This window comes from Oncorhynchus kisutch, linkage group LG28 (genome assembly GCF_002021735.2).
Source record: "Oncorhynchus kisutch isolate 150728-3 linkage group LG28, Okis_V2, whole genome shotgun sequence".
Taxonomy (NCBI): domain Eukaryota; kingdom Metazoa; phylum Chordata; class Actinopteri; order Salmoniformes; family Salmonidae; genus Oncorhynchus; species Oncorhynchus kisutch.
The window spans coordinates 25514792-25537016 of NC_034201.2; the positions used below are offsets into that span (position 1 = coordinate 25514792).

Below are 22225 nucleotides of genomic sequence, written 5' to 3' on the forward strand. Positions count from 1 at the left end.
TCGACGACGAAATTGGGGCTCCTACAATGGGAGTGAATGGGAACAAATGTTTGTGTTCCCCAAATTGTGGGCGTGGTCGAGGGAACCCTTATTATTAAGTGACTGAGACTCAAGAGTATGCTCCACCTCTCCAGACAATTCCCAGCCACAGTCAGTGGCTAAAGGTAGCTCGTCCTAGGACACTGAAAAATGGTAAGGATTATACTTTGTCAAGTTAATTGTAGAACAGTTAGCTACGGCATGTTTATAACAGCCAAAATGTTAGTACACTTTTGCTAACTACACAAAGATACCTTAGCAAATATGTTTATCACTAAACCAAGAGACGATAGCCTGTCGCTTCCAATGGGAACAAATTAGGACAGAATAAGCAAGGAGGTGGGCAGAGCCAAGCATGAACTAGCGAGATCCTATTGGCGCGTTCTAGTATCATCTGCATATTTCCGTTTGGGAATGCCTCATGTGAAGTGCGCGTGTGCAATAACTCCATTCGCCTTTGTACTCCTAAACAACGAGATTTACAAAACTTAGTCCACTTTGTTCATAACATATTCTAGTTTTGGGAACAGAAAACTGTATTGAGATCAAATGTTTAATCGATTAGAAAATGTGCAGAATGTCGTCCAAAATCCATATCGTTACATCTTCTCCCATGCCGGCCAGTGGGCTTCCTCTCACTACTATATTTGGTAGTGAGTGGAAACGCCAAGCGGAGGCTTCACATTTATACATCCGGTTGAATGTCTGTCTCATTGTTCTAGCATGCTAGCTAAATATCGTCACACTGGTTAGGTGCCTAGCCAGGCAGGTAGCTAGCTAGTTATTTATTGTTGCCGTTGAGTTTGACAAAATCTAACGCCTTGTGCTGAAACCCCGTTTATGTTTGTTGTAACCTGTACATGCTCCCATGTCTTCGGCTTATCTTCGTTTGTTTTGCTTGTTGCGATAGCTAGTTAACTAACCAGCCATGCTTCTGCCATGTTATTGTTTTTTTCACCTTTATTTAACCAGGTAGGCTAGTTGAGAACAAGTTCTCATTTACAACTGTGATCTGGCCAAGATGAAGCATAGCAGTGTGAACAGACAACAACACAGAGTTACACATGGAGTAAACAACAAACAAGTCAATAACACAGTAGAAAAAAAGAAAAGAGTCTATACATTGTGTGCAAAAGGCATGAGGAGGTAGGCAAATAATTACAATTTTAATCAGCAGAAAAGTAAATAAAGAAAAACAGTATGGGGATGAGGTAGGTAAATTTGGTGGGCTATTTACCGATGGACTATGTACAGCTGCAGCGATCGGTTAGCTGCTCAGCAGATGTTTACAGTTGGTGAGGGAAATAAAAGTCTCCAACTTCAGCGATTTTTGCAATTCGTTCCAGTCACAGCAGCAGAGAACTGGAAGGAAAGGTGGCCAAATGAGGTGTTGGCTTTAGGGATGATCAGTGAGATACACCTGCTGGATCGAGTGCTACGGGTGGGTGTTGCCATCGTGACCATTGAACTGAGATAAGGCGGAGCTTTACCTAGCATGGACTTGTAGATGACCTGGAGCCAGTGGGTCTGGCGACGAATATATAGCGAGGGCCAGCCGACTAGAGCATACAGGTCGCAGTGGTGGGTGGTATAAGGTGCTTTAGTAACAAAATGGATGGCACTATGATAAACTGCATCTAGTTTGCTGAGTAGAGTATTGGAAGCTATTTTGTAGAAGTCGCTGAAGTCAAGGATCTTACTAGGGTAAGTTTTGCGGCGTGAGTGAAGGAGGCTTTGTTGCGGAATAGAAAGCCGACTCTAGATTTGATTTTAGATTGAAGATGTTTGATATGAGTCTGGAAGGAGAGTTTACAGTCTAGCCAGACACCGAGGTACTTATAGATGTCCACATATTCTAGGTCGGAACCATCCAGGGTGGTGATGCTAGTCGGGCGTGCGGGTGCAGGCAGCGAACGGTTGAAAAGCATGCATTTGGTTTTACTAGCGTTTAAGAGCAGTTGGAGGCCACGGAAGGAGTGTTGTATCGCATTGAAGCTCGTTTGGAGGTTAGATAGCACAGTTTCCAAGGAAGGGCCAGAAGTATATAGAATGGTGTCGTCTGCGTAGAGGTGGATCAGGGAATCGCCCGCAGCAAGCGCAACATCATTGATATATACAGAGAAAAGAGTCGGCCCGAGAATTGAACCCTGTGGCACCCCCATAGAGACTGCCAGAGGACCAGACAACATGCCCTCTGATTTGACACACTGAACTCTGTCTGCAAAGTAGTTGGTGAACCAGGCAAGGCAGTCATTAGAAAAACAGAGGCTACTGAGTCTGCCAATAAGAATATGGTGATTGACAGTCGAAAGCCTTGGCCAGGTCGATGAAGACGGCTGCACAGTACTGTCTTTTATCGATGGTGGTTATGATACCGTTTAGTACCTTGAGCGTGGCTGAGGTGCACCCGTGACTGGCTCGGAAACCAGATTGCACAGCGGAGAAGGCACGGTGGGATTCGAGATGGTCGGTGATCTGTTTGTTGACTTGGCTTTTGAAGACCTTAGATAGGCAGGGCAGGATGGATATAGGTCTGTAACAGTTAGGGTCCAGGGTGTCTCCCCCTTTGAAGACGGGGATGACTGCGGCAGCTTTCCAATCCTTGGGGATCTCAGACGATATGAAAGAGAGGTTGAACAGGCTGGTAATAGGGGTTGCGACAATGGCGGCGGATAGTTTCAGAAATAGAGGGTCCAGATTGTTAAGCCCAGCTGATTTGTGCAGCTCTTTCAGAACATCTGCTATCTGGATTTGGGTAAAGGAGAAGCTGGGGAGGCTTGGGTGAGTAGCTGAGGGGGGGGCGGAGCTGTTGGCCGAGGTTGGAGTAGCCAGAAGGAAGGCATGGCCTGCCGTTGAGAAATGCTTGTGGAAGTTTCGATTATCATGGATTTATCGGTGGTGACCGTGTTACCTAGCCTCAGTGCAGTGGGCAGCTGGGAGGAGGTGCTCTTGTTCTCCATGGACTTTACAGTGTCCCAGAAATGTTTGGAGTTAGAGCTACAGGATGCAAATTTCTGCTTGAAAAAGATGGCCTTTGCTTTCCTGACTGACTGCGTGTTCCTGACTTCCCTGAACAGTTGCATATCGCGGGGACTATTCGATGCTATTGCAGTCCGCCACAGGATGTTTTTGTGCTGGTCGAGGGCAGTCAGGTCTGGAGTGGACCAAGGGCTATATCTGTTCTTAGTTTTGCATTTTTTGAACGGGGCATGCTTATCTAAGATGGTGAGGAAGTTACTTTTAAAGAATGACCAGGTATCCTCAACTGACGGGATGAGGTCAATATCCTTCCAAGATACCTGGGCCAGGTCGATTAGAAAGGCCTGCTCGCAGAAGTGTTTTAGGGAGCGTTTGACAGTGATGAGGCAGTGATCGCAGAGATCCTGGTTGAAGACAGTGGAGGTGTATTTGGAGGGCCAGTTGGTCAGGATAACGTCTATGAGGGTGCCCTTGTTTACAGATTTAGGGTTGTACCTGGTGGGTTCCTTGATGATTTGTGTGAGATTGAGGGCATCTAGCTTAGATTGTAGGACTGCCGGGGTGTTAAGCATATCCCAGTTTAGGTCACCTAACAGACCAAACTCTGAAGCTAGATGGGGGGCGATCAATTCACAAATGGTGTCCAGGGCACAGCTGGGAGCTGAGGGGGGTCTGTAGCAGGCGGCAACAGTGAGAGACTTATTTCTGGAGAGAGTCATTTTTCAAATTAGTCGTTCAAACTGTTTGGGTATGGACCTGGAAAGTATGACATTACTTTGCAGGCTATCGCTGCAGTAGATTGCAACTCCTCCCCCATTGGCAGTTCTATCTTGACGGAAAATGTTATAGTTGGGTATGGAAATCTCAGAATTTTTGGTGGCCTTCCTAAGCCAGGATTCAGACACGGCAAGGACATCAGGGTTGGCAGAGTGTGCTAAGGCAGTGAGTAAAACAAACTTAGGGAGGAGGCTTCTGATGTTGACATGCATGAAACCAAGGCTGTTTCGATCACAGAAGTCAACAAATGAGGGTGCCTGGGTCATGCAGGGCCTGGGTTTACCTCCACATCACCCGCGGAACAGAGGAGGAGTAGTATGAGGGTGCGGCTAAAGGCTATCAAAACTGGTCGCCTAGAGCGTTGGGGACACAGAATAAAAGGAGCAGATTTCTGGGCACGGTACAGTATATTCAGGGCATAATGCGCAGACGGGTATGGTGGGGTGCGGGTACAGCGGAGGTAAGCCCAGGCACTGGGTAATGATAAGAGAGGTTGTATCTCTGGACATGCTGTTTGTAATGGGTGAGATCACCACATGTGTGGGAGGTGGGACAAAGGAGGTATCAGAGGTATGAAGAGTGGAACTAGGGGCTCCATTGTAAACTAAAACAATGATAACTAACCTGAACAACAGTATACAAGGCATATTGACATTTGAGAGAGACATACAGCGAGGCATAAAGTAATCGCAGGTGTTGATTGGGAGAGCTAGCTAAAACAACAGGTGAGACAACAACAGCTAATCAGCTAACACAACAATAGCAGGTAAAATGGCGATGACTAGGCAGAGGGGGTCAGATTAACTACACACAGAGCCTGAGTTCGCGGCTGGGGCCGACAGATAAAAAATAAAATAAACAGAATAGAGTACCGTGATTAATGGACAGTCCAGCAGGCATCAGCTATGTAGCCAAGTGATCATAGTGTCCAGGGGGCAGCAGTAGATGGAACAGGGAACCCGCCACTACGTTAGCAGGCGACAAGGCGTTTAAAGTTAGTAGCCCTCCGACGGAGGCCGGTTGAAGGCACAGTGGATGGCGTATTCGTCGGCAGACCAGTCGTGGTGGTGCTGCGGGGCGCCGTGTCAACAGAGAATCCAACCAGATGGCGAAAGAGGTATTGTAGAATTTAGTTTGCTGGCCGGGAGATGCGCCTGGCTCACGGCTAACTGGTGCTAGCTTCGTGGCAGTGGCGTTAGCCACTATAGCCAATCGGTAGCAGCGGTGATCCGGTGCCAAGGTCCAGAGTTTACAGCAAGGATCCAGTGGAGTATCGGGCTCTAGCCATGTATGAGTGGGGTTCGGGTGAACAGCTGAGTAGGCCGGGAGGTGGGCCTCAGGGATAGCTTCGGTACTGGGTGCCACGGTGAGCTAGCTTGTAGGCCGGGAGGTGGGCCTCAGGGATAGCTTCGGTACTGGGTGCCACGGTGAGCTAGCTTGCTGCAAGCTGTGAGCTAGCTAGCTGTGAAGATCAGAAGTAGTGGTCCAGGGATTATGGCAGGAATCCGGCGTTGTTGTGGAGAGACAGTCCGATACTAGTAGACTGGCGAGTATTGTCCAGGCTAAGAACAGGGCTGGTATCTGTGCAGAAGGTAAAAGCCACCTCTAGCTTCTGGAGGTTCTTGAATGTGTTCTAAAATTAAAAATAATAGCGATACCGTATCTATCACATTGGGTGAGGCAGGTTACCGGAAGGTATAATCGAATTAAAAATCAAACAGATTGAAAATAAAGTTTAAATATATATATATATATATATATATATATACAAAAGTACACGAGACACGAACAAAACACATCTTCACTGCTACGCCATCTTGGTACATCTTGTACATTGTTGATGTAAGCCAATCAGTCATAAGCTATAGGTGTGAATCCATCTTCTGCTTGAGAGTGGGCTAAACCAGGTTTTAACCCATAAGGTCACCCAGTCTTATTTTGTGTGCACACACTCATTCATAGTACGTACATGAACTGATATAATGCAAGTTCAAGCTGTAGGTGAATGATTTCTCTGTTTAGAATGACAAGCTGCCCTACCTAAATTTCTTCTGGGGGACATTTTTTTGTGAGTGGAGATCATTCACAAAATCAATATTCAGGAGCCACAACTGCAGTGACATGGTTATGAACATAAGCTCCATCATGGAAACTGCACATGGCTTAGAGCTTTTTAAGGGCTTGGCTATTCTGGTCTATTTGGTTGGTGAAATAGCTACACATTGATGGCAGTGCAGGGAGCTGTTGTATCCCATTCACACCATATGGTAGTTTTAGTTGATGTCGGTCAAGCTTTTTAGTGATAATAATAGCAAGAAAACCATCTCAACTGTAGGCTTGGCCTATTTGCTGTTTTCCCCACCTAAACCATATATATTTGCAGTGGTGGAGTTAGGCTGATGGCTAACCCTAACCTCTGTTGTCAAAACAATCTGCTACTGAGATGTAGGGTCTGCTCAGCACAACTTAGCACACTTGGTATGGCAACTTCTCGGCCTCCGACCGCAAGGCACTACAGAGGGTAGTGCGTATGTCCCAGAACATCACCAGTGCCAAGCTTCCTGCCATCCAGGACTTCTATACCAGGCTGTGTCAGAGGGAGGCACTAAAAATTGTGAGACTCCAGCCACCCTAGTCATACACTGTTCTCGCTGCTACTGCACAGCACCGGAGCGCCAAGTCTAGGTCCAAGAGGCTTCTAAACAGCTTCTACCCCCAAGCCATAAGACTCTTGAACAGCTAGTGAAATGGATACCCAGACTATCTGCACTGCGTTGTTGGTTAAGGGCTTGTAAGTAAGCATTTCACTGTAAGGTCTACACCTATTGTATTGGGCGCATGTGACAAATAAAATGCAATAGAAAAATGTGTCAAATGCATTGAGCTTGAGAAGCACCTCCCTGTTCCCTTCCACTATAATGTGTGTGTGAAGTTGACCACACCATGAGTCATGTGTTGTCCAGTCTATATGGGGTTGAAAATGTTCATGTGAACTGTTCGCTTCAAGCTGCTCTCTTTAGCCTAGTCCCTATCCTGGTTCCTGACCACACAGTGTCTTCTGGCTCTTAGCTCACAGCAGTTTCGGCAGCATCACGCTGAAATATTGATGCTCTAATGGCTGTCTGCTTTCTGCTGTGTAGAAATGGGTCTTGTTACCTACTGTTCACTCTTGCTAGGCAATTTCATGGTAACAGAATTATGTTGAGACTCAGGTTTTTCACTTTAAAATCTATACCAAACAGACATTGATTTCAATGTTTAACAAACTATGTGCAATGGCTACTTTTAACAATTTCCTCAGAAGATTTAACAAAAACACATTTCCAGGAAGAACTGTGCAGATACAAAGTTTGGTATCAGAATAGAATAGAATTTGGGGAGATTTGACTGTAATTCGATTACCAAACTTTGCATCTGCCGTTTTTCCAGTAAATGTTTGTAATTTTTATTTACTGTGTATATTGTTCAAAGTAGTCATAGTGCATAGAGTTGTATGGTTTGTATAAATACTGTATCATTAGCTTTTTAAAACAATTCAATGTTTTCTTTCATCATATTTTGGACCAGGATGAGGCTGTCTCTCCACTAGCCTCGGGGGGGCGCATTAGCTTTTCAAAATGCAGACCATAAAAAAAATATCTGTTTTATATTGAAAGTCAACAGTGATGTTTTACTTCAATAGAGTGATAAAGGGTGTACAACTATAGTTTTTCTTCACATAAAATACTTTAGTGCAACACAATAGTCCATTTTTTTTCATCCGATGACAACAGAAGCTATTTTGCTACCACCCACAAGTAAATTAGCCTGAAAAAGCAATATTTTTTGTTGTTGTGGAAAAACGATGCATGGACATCATCTTTGGGAGGGGAGATTCACTGGATTCCTCATGTCTAACTCATTGTTGGAAAAAATCAGATGTTGGGCGCAGCGGTCTAAGGCACTGCATCTCAGTGATAGAGGCGTCACTACAGACCTGGTTTAATTTCAGGCTGTATCACAACCGGCTGTGATTGGGAGTCCCAGAGGGCGACGCACAATTGGCCCAGCATTGTCTGGGTTAGGGCTTGGCCGGGGTAGTCTGTCATTGTAAACAATAATTTGTTCTTCACTGACTTGCCTAGTTAAATAAAAGGTACTATATTTATTGACTATTATATGTATCCTATAAATTATAATTGGCCATTTGGGTGCAATCAATTGGATTCATTTCTCAGTGCTTTTTGAAGTGGAATGACACAGTAGCAGAAATGAACACGATGCAGACAACTCTTTTGGTTCTTTAAAAACCTGCTGTAAGTAAAATATTGTGTGCTACAGCTTGGAAAAAATATAAATAAATGTGACTCTGGATGACAAGTATTTAGCGCAATGTCCCAGTTGGTCTCAAACAACCCAGACATGATGCAATTTTTCCTTGCCAGCAGCCAGCCAGCTCTGCTGAGTTTCCTCCATAGAGACAGCGAGATGAGTCAGCGGAGAGCGCGCCGCGGGATCCACATGGACCAGTCGGAGCTGCTCTGCAACAAGGGCTGTGGTTACTATGGCAATGGGGCCTGGCAGGGCCTGTGCTCCAAGTGCTGGCGGGAAGAGTACCAGCGAGCCCGACAGAAGCAGATCCAGGAAGACTGAGAAGTTAGTAGGCCCACCTGTGAAAGGTTATAATCAATTGCAATGTGTCGTCAGTGCTGTGGTGCATTCTTTTTCTCCAAGGTTCAGGCTGAAACGTATGCCCTTCCTCAGTGGCATGGTAGATACTTTTTTTACACCACAGTTTCATGTGGGATGCCTCACTATGTTAGGGAATGCCAACTTTCAGCCCCAGGTCACTGGCCAGCAGAATCAAGCTGGTGTTTCTTATCCACATCCTATTCAAGCTTGAGACATTTAGTAGAGGATTCATACATGATAATCAAAAGTTTTTGGGCATTAATGAAATGTCAATTTTTTACTAGCTTTGTCCAACACTTACCTTCCCTCCATACATTGTAATTAAAACAGGACACCAGCGGTTTGTTGAATAATAGCCTCAAGTAAAACAGTTTTATCACCAGTTGTTCCCCCTGGTTTACCTCAGGCTGCAGAAGGAGGAGGAGGCTGCCTATGCCAGTATCCAGGGGGCCCAGTCTCAGCCACAGGCTCAACCCCAGGCCTCTCTTGCCCCCTTCTCCAAGTTCGAGGAAAGGAAGACCAATGAGAAGACGTGCAAGGTGACCACCGTGAAGAAGTTCTTCAGTCCCTCATCACGGACAGCCTCCAAGAAAGGTGACTTACTGACTCTGAAAACTCATAAAGACCGCTTTGCATTCCCTCTTATACGTTAAAGCCCGAGTTATCTCAATGGTATTTCTCCAGTGCAGTTTTTGACACACACTTTCCACCCCGGTGTATCAGCCTAGTAATTGTCTCATCAGCTCACTTCCTTGGCAGTGATCAAATCAAATTTATTTATATAGCCCTTCGTACATCAGCTGATATCTCAAAGTGCTGTACAGAAACCCAGCCTAAAACCCCAAACAGCAAGCAATGCAGGTGTAGAAGCACGGTGGCTAGGAAAAACTCCCTAGAAAGGCCAAAACCTAGGAAGAAACCTAGAGGAACCAGGCTATGTGGGGTGGCCAGTCCTCTTCTGGCTGTGCCGGGTGGAGATTATAACAGAACATGGCCAAGATGTTCAAATATTCATAAATGACCAGCATGGTCAAATAATAATAATCACAGGCAGAACAGTTGAAACTGGAGCAGCAGCACAGCCAGGTGGACTGGGGACAGCAAGGAGTCATCATGTCAGGTAGTCCTGGGGCATGGGGCATGGTCCTAGGGCTCAGGTCCTCCGAGAGAAAGAAAGAGAGAAGGAGAGAATTAGAGAACGCACACTTAGATTCACACAGGACACCGAATAGGACAGGAGAAGTACTCCAGATATAACAAACTGACCCTAGCCCCCCAACACATAAACTACTGCAGCATAAATACTGGAGGCTGAGACAGGAGGGGTCAGGAGACACTGTGGCCCCATCCGAGGACACCCCCGGACAGGGCCAAACAGGAAGGATATAACCTTTTTATAAGACCCTGCAGAAACCAAGCCGAGAAGTCCACAAGCAGAGCAGTGCCTTCATCGAGATCATGGTCAAACAAAAGGTCAGTTGAACGAGCATTCAATAGTTTTCAATGATTTTCCATGCGCAGGGTAAAAAACACAATACCAGTCAAAAGTTTGGACACACCTACTCATTCAAGGGTTTTTCTTTACTATTTTCTATATTGTAGAATAATAGTGAAGACATCAAACCTATGAAACAACACATGGAATCATGTGCTGAGCGCTTGTTGACTGCTTTTCCTTCATTCTGCGGTCCAACTCATCCAAAACATCTCAATTGGGATGAGGTCGGGTGATTGTGGAGGCCAGGTCATCTGATGCAACACTCCATCACTCTCCTTCTTGGTCAAATAGCCCTTACACAGCCTGGAGGTGTGTTGGGTCATTGTCCTGTTGAAAAACTAAGCGCAAACCAGATGGGATGGCATATTGCTGTGGTAGCCATGATGGTTAAGTGTGCCTTGAATTCAAAATAAATCAAAGACTGTGTGAGCAGCAACGCACTCCCACACCATCACACCTCCTCCTCCATGCTTCACGGTGGGAAGCACACATGTGGAGATCATCCATTCACCTACTCTGCATCTCACAAAGACAGTTGGAATCAAAAATCTAAAATTTGGACTCATCAGACCAAAGGACAGATTTCCACCGGCCTAATATCCATTGCTCGTGTTTCTTGGCCCAAGTAAGTCTCTTCTTATTATTGGTGTCTTTTTTTTGGTGAATATTCTTTTTTTTCAGCAATTTGACCATAAAGGCCTGATTACACGCAGTCTCCTCTGAACAGTTGCTGTTGAGATGTCTGTTACTTGAACTCTCAAGCATTTATTTATGCTGCCATTTCTGAGGCTGGTAACTCTGCAGCAGAGCTAACTTCTGGTCTTCCTTACCTGTAGTGGTCCTCATGAGAGCCAGTTTCATCATAGTGTTTGATGGTTTTTGCAACTGCACTTGAAGAAACATTCAAAGTTCTTGACATTTTCCAGATTGACTGACCTTCATGTCTTAAAGTAATGATGGACTGTCATTTCTCTTTGGTTATTTGAGCTGTTCTTGCCATAATATGGACTTGGTCTTTTACCAAAAAGGGCTATCTTCTGTATACCACCCCTACCTTGTCACAACACAACTGATTGGCTCAAACGCATTAAGAAGGAAAGAAATTCCACAAATTAACTTTAACAAGGCACACCTGTCAATTGAAATTCATTCCAGGTGACTACCTCATGAAGCTGGTTGAGAGAATGCCAAGAGTGTGCAAAGCTGTCATCAAGGCAAAGGGTGGCTACTCTGAAGAATCTCAAATATAAAACATTATTTTGGTTACTACATGATTCCATGTGTTATTTCATAGTTTGGATGTCTTCACTATTATTCTACAATGTAGAAAATTGTAAAAAAGTGGAATGGGTAGGTGTGTCAACTTTTGACTGGTACTGTATAATCTGAAAGGATAGAAATACCTGCACAATTTATGCTTGTGTGTAACATTTTTGTTGCATTTTGACCAAAAGGTCTTCATCCAGCTGAAACTTAATAAACCGAATGGGAGCATATGCAGCAGTGTGTAGATATTTATGTTCTTTCAACAAAGGTCAGCCTTGAAAAACTAAGCTGAAAGAATAGCTTTTATGTGTATGTTTTGTAATGGAATATTGCTGTTTTATATGGCAAAAACACACCAAGGCTCTCGTTTGGAAAAGTTTGCTTTTATTGGCTAGATCAGTAGGTCTGTTGTACTTGGCTTTACAGAACCATGTCAGTTTAAAGCCATTTTGTCTATGGTATATCTGTTGTTGAAAAGGAATGCAGTTATATAAACGGACATAACAGAGCTGTTATGTTAAGATTGAAAAGTTTATTTCAAGCTACCACATTTGATCTGGAACATGCAATTTTGGTATGTAGTTCCTCTCCTGTTGACCAGACATTGACATTCAATGACAAATACCTGGGATGACCTTTGATCTCTCAGGACTTATGTGCTGATGAGCTGTTTGAGTGTGTCCAAGACTTCTACCAGAACATGTCCGACCGCCTCATGACCAATTTTAAAGGTGGGTTCAAACATGACTCAATCTGCCATAAAGGAATCAGTGTACGTAACAAAATGCATCACAAAAATATAAATACAATGCATTTACAAGATTCACAAAAAATTGTGTCCCAATGTGTGGTTTCAAAATAACGGAGTATAATGCATTCTACTGCACAATAGTGTTCTGTTGGTGTTTTTGAAGGCTTAAGCATGAAATACACAGAATCTCACTGCCGATAGACTGCTGTTAAGTACTTATCACAGTGGGAGGCCATTCCTTCTCTTGCTAGAACAAAAGCGGTAGCTGCTGCATGCTGACCCGGTAAAGACGAACCTACCGATTCTACTTGTAAAATCGCAATGTTTGGCAGTAGCTAACAACTTCACTTTGAGCCAATTGGAGAGCACGAACCCCCACGTGGGGGAGCCAACACAAAAGTAGGGTATTTTCTCCGTACATCCACGGATAAGCAAGTCAAACTTCATATGCAATGTATGGGATGGTAGCTAGCTAAATGCACAGCTCCAATGCACACAACACTAAATACTTCCTCCAAGCTGTAACTCCACCACTGTAGCTAGTATTGACATTATAATACAATTTCCATGGAACGGCTGCCTGTGTTAACTGCCAAGTTAGGGCAGTGTCCTTACCTAGCTTTGTTATGCTAGCTAGTGAATATTCTAACGTTAGCTAGCTAGAACAACATTTTGCTATGGGCTGCACTAGCAGTATGTGATTATGGAAAGTGAATGAAATTGTTTCTACGTCAACTTGCTAGGTAGTTATCTCGCTGTGGTCATCTGGCTAGGGCTTTCTACAAAAAAGCATCATTAGCGCGGATAGCTTGGAATGTAGACCATAAGCAATACGCACGGATATATGCATTGCCAAGCAACGCTACTGCCACCTTCTAGTTGAGTGGCTGACGACTTCAAAGATTTTTGCTGAGTGAAAACACGAGATTGACTGCCAATACTCTTAGGTGGTGGGCCAAAGCTTTAAAATGTTTAGTTGATCAATTCCCGTTGAGGGAGGAGCAGATTTTGGGGGGGGATATGATGGTAAAACATTCTTGTGATGACAATTTGTTGGCACCTTGAATTCTTGCACATTTTCTCATAAAAAGGTATATTTCGAAACTCTGCCGCTCTGGCAAATGTGTCAAACTACTAAACTTGGAACCAATCAGAACTCCCGTACATAACCCTGGTGATGAAGGTAGCCAATGGCCTGCTTCTATCTATGATAACGTGAGCTGTTATCTGATGAAGAGGAACAGATATAGCTAGCTCCCAGACTGAAATAAGATCTAAATCTTTCGAGTGCACTGAAGAGGTAACTCTGTTTACCATTTAGGCAATTTATTGAAAGCTAGCCAATGTTAGACTAACCTAGCCAGCTTCTGTAAAGCTACATTTTTGTTTCATTAGCTATATCTCTGAGTTCAATTGTTGAATGATGTTTTGGCCTGATTATGTCTAATTTAAAATATCTCTCTGCAGGCTTAATGAAACATTCAATCCTATACTTTGCAAAGAAACCCAAATAAAATCATGTAGATAGTGTGTGTCGTATGCTAGAATAGAGTTTTAAAAACAACAGCTGCAGATATATTAGCCAATACATATGGCATAGCTTACACATACAGTATATCATTCATTCCAATACAATGTGCTAAGCAATAAGATAACCAGAGTTTGCTTTCTAAACCAGATGAAAACATGCCTCCCAATTCCATGGGAGGCATGCATAATGTTGGATGCATTGGAATATAAGGTTTGGAGAATGATAGAGCCTGTAGGATTATAGAAATATTAGTTGGGAAATTAATGTTTTGAGTTTCAAATACTAAATGTTCAGTGAATGTGAGTATATTTGTAGTTTTAAATGATTAAAACCTTCCTACTAACCTGAAAGTAAACAGTGCCAAAATCTTAAATCCATTCATTATTCTATTATCTATGACTGAGTGTGAGACATCTTTTCCATTTTGTACGATTCAACGTTCTTAACCGTAGACTCCCTGCTGCCCTGACAAGACTGTGTAAGACAAAAACCCACAAAGAAAAGACAACAGGCAAATGCGGTCTAAATAGTGACGGCAGGGCTAATTCAAACTGTAGGATTTGGTGAATAGACCATGGGAGATAAAAGTGAGAGACAATGATGAATAAAGATGCTCAAACAAGAATGTGTATCTGTAATAGTGTTCTTCAACTCTAAAATGCACTAGACTGTGTAAGACAAAATCCAGAAAAGACAACAGGCAAATGCATATGTGGTCTCAATGTCTAAGTAGTGACTGCAGTAGGACAGTTCTCCTCACAGGTGAGTGAATCAACCCATGCTTGGTAAATAGCACTTGGTTGATATCTGGGAGCAGGTCACAGGAGATCTGAATTGATCATGAGAGACCAGAATTAATACAAATAAATCATCACAGCAAAGGACTGTAGTTTGTGAGTTAGGAAATGAACATCCTGACAGTCTGAGGCATGGTGCTCTGCAATCATCCTACTCCAACTATTGACATGGATGAAGTAGCATTTCTTATTTGTCAGTATGACATTATTGGGTCCTGCCTTGATTGACTGTATTAGTTATACACTACTTGTCCTATAGATTTTTCTAGTCTTAAATTATTACTTGGAATAAATTGAAAACCAAAATGCTCCTTGTCCTGGAATGATATGCTAGTTATCGATAATGCCATCTGCTCCTGCTAGCAACTAGCAACATATCTACTTGTTGTAAATAGCTAGCTACAGTACTAAGGTTGCTGTCGGGAGTCATTTTACAGCTTGCATTGATGGTATCACATTTCTATAACTAAATAGTTTAATACATACAAAAAAAAAGCCTTTAAAAGCCTGAGCAGTTTGTCAGAACTGTGTCTGCTCCCTGAGACACAGATAACGCGATTGGCAGACGTGATCAACAGCGATAGTACACACGTTTTTGATTGGTTTACAGTTTAGCACTCAGCGGCATTTGCCTGTCCAGCTAGTGAACATAAAAGTAAGTATTTGTAAAAAATGTGCAAGAACTGACATTGCCAAAAAACAGATGTGTTTAGAAGAAATAAATATACACTATGTGAAAAGGAAAAAAAGAGCTCTTCCCTCGACATAGATTGATCATTTGGCAATCCTACCTGTGTGTCTGAGCTTTTACATAATGCCTTTGGTTTCATTTGCAAATAGAAATATCTATTAATATCTACTGTAAATATACAAGTGAGGCCTAAGCACTTCACCAAGTGGCCACTGAGGACAATGAATGACATTGATAAGTCTAAGTCCTTTCAGCCATATCAAAGGCTAAAGTCTTAATCTCTGGATCCTCTTTGACTGATATGGGAAATGTGTTTGGTAGATTTCAGGCCTTTAGACTTGTGATACGAAATAGATACCTTGTGATCTGTGATGGATTGGTTAGGTTGCTTTCTAAATGTAATCTGTTACAGTTGTTACCTGTCAATTTGTAAGCAGTAACACAACTTTTCAATTACCCAACCTCAGTAACGTAATCTGATTACTTTCCCTTAAAAGAGGCATTAGAAGACAAAAATGATTAATCAAATGCATTTGGTGTGTCATCGTAGTTCTCCCTGAATTGTGGTCAGACTCCCTCAGGCAGCACTAACTTAAACTTGAAGCACCATTTTTCAATGCTGAATTGAATATCATCGAGAAAACAAACATGTCAATGTATATTTTTTTATTTATAAGTAATAGTTTTTCAAAACTATCTGTAATCTGATTACAATATTTTTGCTGGTAATGTAACTGATTTAGTCTTTTTTTCTTCAGTTTCTCCCCAACCTTGTGTTAAATATGTGACATGTCGGTGTCTGATATGTTTGCCATATCTCATCTGTTCCTCACTCTGTGTGCTATTTTATTGTGGGGGGCAACTATGTTTGGTTCAATTGTTCCCTACAACAACAGCTGGCCTTCACATAGAAGCTAGCTAACTTTAGCAAGCTCACATCCAAATGCCAGTCCTACATTCTTCCACAAAACATAGATAGCTCACTAAATCAGTTCAAAACCAACACCAAACTTTACAATGTTTACAATAGTGTTGGAAAGCCGATCTCGCTACGCCATAGTCCAAGCTACGGTAAGAGCTAGCCACATTTTAGTTTCAGACCGGGCAAAAACTGCAGCTAGCTACATTTCCTCGACTAAGATCAACCAAGAGACCAGTCAACACACAACTCAAACTGTAGCGGAGAAGACAAATTGCTTGCTAGGTATATTAAACCTCCAATGCACATGTAAACAACACCTCTGTTGTGCACTGCAGTGTGCAAATGCACGCTCGCTACAATCATAAGCCTCACCAGAGAAGCATTGCTATTTTAAATATCCAGAATAAATTCCAGTACGCTCCCTTTCCTGTCTTCTTGACATTTTTATCCAAATGTGCGCTGATCAACATTGCGAAACTAACGTCAATGCCATTCGAGAGACTTGATTGTACTTGACAGCTCTGATCTGGATGCTGGAATAGCCCATGTGTTGGGCACACTATTTGTCAATAACGCCACCATGCAGGGCTATTCTAAGGGCGGGAGGATTATATAAACTGGTTGGTTTGAGCCCTGAATGCTGATTGACTGACAGCTGTGGTATATCAGACCATATACCACGGGTATGACAACATGTACACTGCTCCAAAAAATAAAGGGAACACTTAAACAACACAATGTAACTCCAAGTCAATCACACTTCTGTGAAATCAAACTGTCCACTTAGGAAGCAACACTGATTGACAATATTTCACATGCTGTTGTGCAATTGGAATAGACAACAGGTGGAAATTATAGGCCATTAGCAAGACACCCCCAATAAAGGAGTGGTTCTGCAGGTGGTGACCACAGACCACTTCTCAGTTCCTATGCTTCCTGGCTGATGTTTTGGTCACTTTTGAATGCTGGCGGTGCTTTCACTCCAGTGGTAGCATGAGCTACCAGGAGACAGGCCAGTACATCAGGAGATGTGGAGGAGGTCGTAGGAGGGCAACAACCCAGCAGCAGGACCGCTACCTCCGCCTTTGTGCAAGGAGGAGCAGGAGGAGCACTGCCAGAGCCCTGCAAAATAACCTCCAGCAGGCCACAAATGTGCATGTGTCTGCTCAAACGGTCAGAAACAGACTCCATGAGGGTGGTATGAGGGCCCGACGTCCACAGGTGGGGATTGTGCTTACAGCCCAACACCGTGCAGGACGTTTGGCATTTGCCAGAGAACACCAAGATTGGCAAATTCGCCACTGGTTCCCTGTGCTCTTCACCGATGAAAGCAGGTTCACACTGAGCACGTGACAGACATGACAGAGTCTGGAGACGCCGTGGAGAACATTCTGCTGCCTGCAACATCCTCCAGCATGACCGGTTTGGCGGTGGATCAGTCATGGTGTGGGGTGGCATTTCTTTTGGGGGTCGCACAGCCCTCCATGTGCTCGCCAGAGGTAGCCTGACTGCCATTAGGTACCGAGATGAGATCCTCAGACCCCTTGTGAGACCATATGCTTGTGCGGTTGGCCCTGGGTTCCTCCTAATGCAAGACCATGTTAGACCTTATGTGGCTGGAGTGTGTCAGCAGTTCCTGCAAGAGGAAGGCATTGATGCTATGGACTGGCCCGCCCATTCCCCAGACTTGAATCCAATTGAGCCATCATGGGACATCATGTCTCGCTCCATCCACCAACGCCACGTTGCACCACAGACTGTCCAGGAGTGGCGGATGCTTTAGTCCAGGTCTGGGAGGAGATCCCTCAGGAGACCATCTGCCACCTCATCAGGAGCATGCCCAGGCGTTGTAGGGAGGTCATACAGGCACGTGGAGGCCACACACACTACTGAGCCTCATTTTGACTTGTTTTAAGGACATTACATCAAAGTTGGATCAGCCTGTAGTGTGGTTTTCCACTTTAATTTTGAGTGTGACTCCAAATCCAAACCTCCATGGGTTGATACATTTTGATTTCCATTGATAATATTTGTGTGATTTTGTTGTCAGCACATTCAATGTAAAGAAAAAAGTATTTAATAAGAATATTTCATTCATTCAGATCTAGGATGTGTTATTTTAGTGTTCCCTTTATTTTTTTGTGCAGTGTGTGTGTGTGTGTGTGTGTGTGTGTGTATGTGTATATATATATATATATGTGTATATGTATATGTGTATGTATGTATGTATGTATGTATGTATGTATGTATGTATGTATGTATGTATGTATGTATGTGTATATATATATGTGTATGTATATGTATGTGTGTGGTGTGTGTGTGTGTGTGTGTGTGTATATACGTATGTATATATACATATACATACATTGAGGTAGTATGTACATGTGGATATGGTGTGATACAGTGAAATGATCTGTCTGTAAACAATTGTTGGAAAAATGACTTGTGTCATGCACAAAGTAGATGTCCTAACCGACTTGCCAAAACTATAGTTTGTTAACAAGAATTTGTGGAATGGTTGAAAAATGAGTTTTAATGACTCCAACCTAAGTGTGTGTAAACTTCCGACTTCAAGTGTGTGTAATACAAAAGTTAAGCCTAATGTGAAATGTTTTCCTTCCAGGCTCTTCAGAGCGTGTGGAGCAAGTGATGGACGAGGTGGAGAAGTCCATTATGACTCGCCTGTATAAGAGCGTCTTCTGTCCCGAGACCACAGACAATGAGAAGAAAGACCTGGCCACTCAGAACAGGATACAGTAAGGACTACAATCTTCTTCCTGAAAGACAGGCAGTTGTATTAAATTGTTTATGAATTGGGGTGTGTCACTGTGGGCAGACATGCATGCAATTATGCTCCCGTATCTGTCAATGTGCGTGGTAATGACCCTTTGTGTTTGTGTCACTGTGGGTGTTTGTCACTGTCTCACCCACCACTGTGTGGGTTGTATAGGGTGTTACACTGGGTGGACATTCAGATGCTCTGTGTGCCAGTGGATGAGGAGATCCCAGCGGTGTCAGACAACGTGGTCAAAGCCATAACAGGTGAGTCATGGATGGTGTCAAACAGAATCCCATTAGGACTCAACCAAACATGTCTCTTTAAATCATGGGTAGTGTTCAGAGGACTCTGCAGTGTGTTGCCTTTTTTGTTAGTTTTTTAACCTTTATTGAACCAGGAAAAGCTCAATAAGACACAGTGTCTTCTGCTAGGGAGACATGGCCAAGAAAGCAGCAGTCAATACAATATTACACAATTTTAAAGCATACTGATCTGACCTATAGGAAATATTTTCACATCTCAGGATTGTGAACAGGATTATGAATTGTGTGTTGCATTACAGACATCATTGAGATGGACTCCAAGCGGGTACCAAGGGAGAGCTAGCGTGCATCACGCGCTGCAGCAAGCACATCTTTAGCGCCATCAAGATCACCAAAAGCGAGCCAGCCTCGGCAGACGACTTCCTACCCACCCTAATCTACATCGTACTGAAGTCCAATCCACCACGCCTGCAATCCAACATCCAGTACATCACCCGCTTCTGCAACCCCAGCAGGCTCATGAATGGAGAGGACGGATACTACTTCACTAACCTGGTACGTGTCTCTGTGCCACTTCACACCACTCCCTCATGCCCACACCGAGGTGAAGAGAACCAAGCACACACTCATTTGGTTTATAGCTCACCTCCTGTGTCCTCTCTCTGTTTAGTGCTGTGCAGTTGCCTTCATTGAAAAACTGGACGCCCAGTCCCTCAACTTGGACCCTGTGGACTTTGAGAGCTACATGTTGGGCCATGCCTTCCCTCGCAGGCCAGAGGTGGACAGTGGCTGGCCACAGAACTCCTTCAAGACAGTTGGAAAAGCATTCCTCATGAAGCTGGTTGAGAGAATGTCAAGAGTGTGCAAATCTGTCATCGGGGCAAAGGGTGGCTACTTTAAAGAATAACAGTTTTAACAGTTTTTTTAGTTACTACATGATTCTATGTGTTATTTCATAGTTTTGATGTCTTTACTATTATTCTACAGTGTCAAATAGTAAAAATAAAGAAAAACCCTTGAATGAGTATGTGTGTCAACTTTTGACTGGTACTGTACAGGAAATTTACAGGAAATGTTGCTTGTTAACAGTTAAATACACAAAAATCTAGCCTAAATCATGTAGCGTATCCTTCATTGCCTGCTGCAAATGACTTGCTACTGACATCTTGTGGCGAAAACGTTGACCAGAGTTGTACAGATAGAATGGGGCACTGCACAGCAGTCGTGGGTTACTTTGGGACCGGTTACTTTGGAACCATATCCCAATTCTGAGAATCCTTTCTACAGATAAAATGGGTATGGTGGAAGTAAGCTAAACTTTTACATTCAGCCTCAGAATTGCTGCTAGAAATTGACACACAATTTCTAAGAAGAAAAGCTGTAGTGTAACTAAAAAAGCTAATTGGACATAAAATGAACATTGTTTAGTGTGTTAGGTTGCACTTTTAAGATGTATTATTTGATTCAAACCATAACTAAGTGGCTGCTCTGAAGCCTTCTGTGGCTATGTAGCTCTTATCTCTCCTGGTCTCTTTTCCTCATTTAATAGAATTGGATGGGTCACGAGTGTATGTAGATTGCATGTGTTCACCATATTGCTTTCCCCGATCACATGTTTGGGAGAAAATGTAAGATGTACTTTCTTTATTCATGCCTTTGGATGCCTATTCATCAAGGCTCAGTGGTTAGCTGGGAAGCCAGGGTTGATACCAGAGGATCCTCCAGGAAATGGGATGAGGTGTCTCGATGGGGCTAGCCTGAATGGAAGACTTACATTTTATTCAGCTTCACTGGGGACATAAAAAATGGCTCATTAATTTTGCCCCACATTCACAGAAGGCAGCTCCACTTCTCTCCAAGCGTTCTGTATTTAGTATGTGGGTCAATTTCTCCCTCAGGTTCAATTTAGGCTTCGGAATAAGGCATGTTTAGTGGGAAATCCATATTTCAGTACAGTTTTGAGCATGGCATAGTTTTTATACAGAAGTTTGGACACACCTACTCATTCAAGGGTTTTTCTTTATTTTTACTATTTTATACATTGTAGAATAATAGTGAAGACAAACTATGAAATAACACACGGGATCATGTAGAAACCAAAAAATCTATCTATTTTATATGAGATTCTTCAATGTAGCCTCCCTTTGCCTTGATGTCAGCTTTGCGCACACACTTGGCATTCTCTCAACCAGCTTCATGAGGTAGTCACCTGGAATGCATTTCAATTAACAGGTGTGCCTTGTTAATTTGTGGAATTTCTTTCCTTCTTAATGCATTTGAGCCAATCAGTTGTGTTGTGACAAGGTAGGGGTGGTATACAGAAGATAGCCCTATTTGGTAAAAGACCAAGTCCATATTATGACAAGAACAGCTCAAATAAGAAAAGAGAAATGACAGTCCATCATTACTTGAAGACATGAAGTTCAGTCAATTTGGAAAATTTCAAGAACTTTGAACCTTTCTTCAAGTGCAGTCACAAAAACCATCAAGCACTATGATGAAACTGGCTCTCATGAGAACCACCACAGGAAAGGGAGACCCAGAGTTTCCTCTGCTACAGAGGATAAGTCCATTAGAGTTACCAGTTTCAGAAATTGCATCCCAAATAAATGCTTCACAGAGTTCAAGTAAATCATCTCAACATCAACTTTTCAGAGGCCTTTTTGGTTGAATTGCTGCAAAGAAAGCACTACTAAAGGACACCAATAATAAGAAGAGACTTGCTTGGGCCAAGAAGCACGAGTAATGGACATTAGACTGGTGGAAATCAGTACTTTGGTCTGATGAGTCCAAGTGTGAGATTTTTGGTTCCAACCGCCGTGTCTTTGTGAGACGCAGAGTAGGTGAACGGATGATCTCTGTGTGTGTGATTCCCACCGTGAAGCATGGAGGAGGATGTGTGATGGTGCTTTGCTGGTGACACTGTCTGTGATTTAATTAGAATTCAAAGCACACTTAACCAGCATGGCTACCACAGCATTCTGCAGCGATACGCCATCCCATCTGGTTTGCGCTTAGTGGGACTATAATTTGTTTTTCAACAAGACAATGACCCAACACTCTCCAAGGACTATTTGTAAGGGCTATTTGACCAAGAAGGAGAGTGATGGAGTGCTGCTTCAGATGACATGGCCTCCACAATCACCGACCTCAACCCAATTGAGATGGATTGGGATGAATTGGACTGCAGAGTGAAGGAAAAGCAGCCAACAAGTGCTCAGCATATGTGAGAACTCCTTCAAGACAGTTGGAAAAGCATTC

General features: G+C 43.2%; 1 pseudogene; it reads left to right on the top strand.

The window, feature by feature from the left end:
- Positions 1-107: 107 nt before the first annotated feature.
- Positions 108-19871, top strand: LOC109873428 (rab5 GDP/GTP exchange factor-like; annotated as a pseudogene).
- The last annotated feature ends 2354 nt before the right edge of the window (positions 19872-22225 follow it).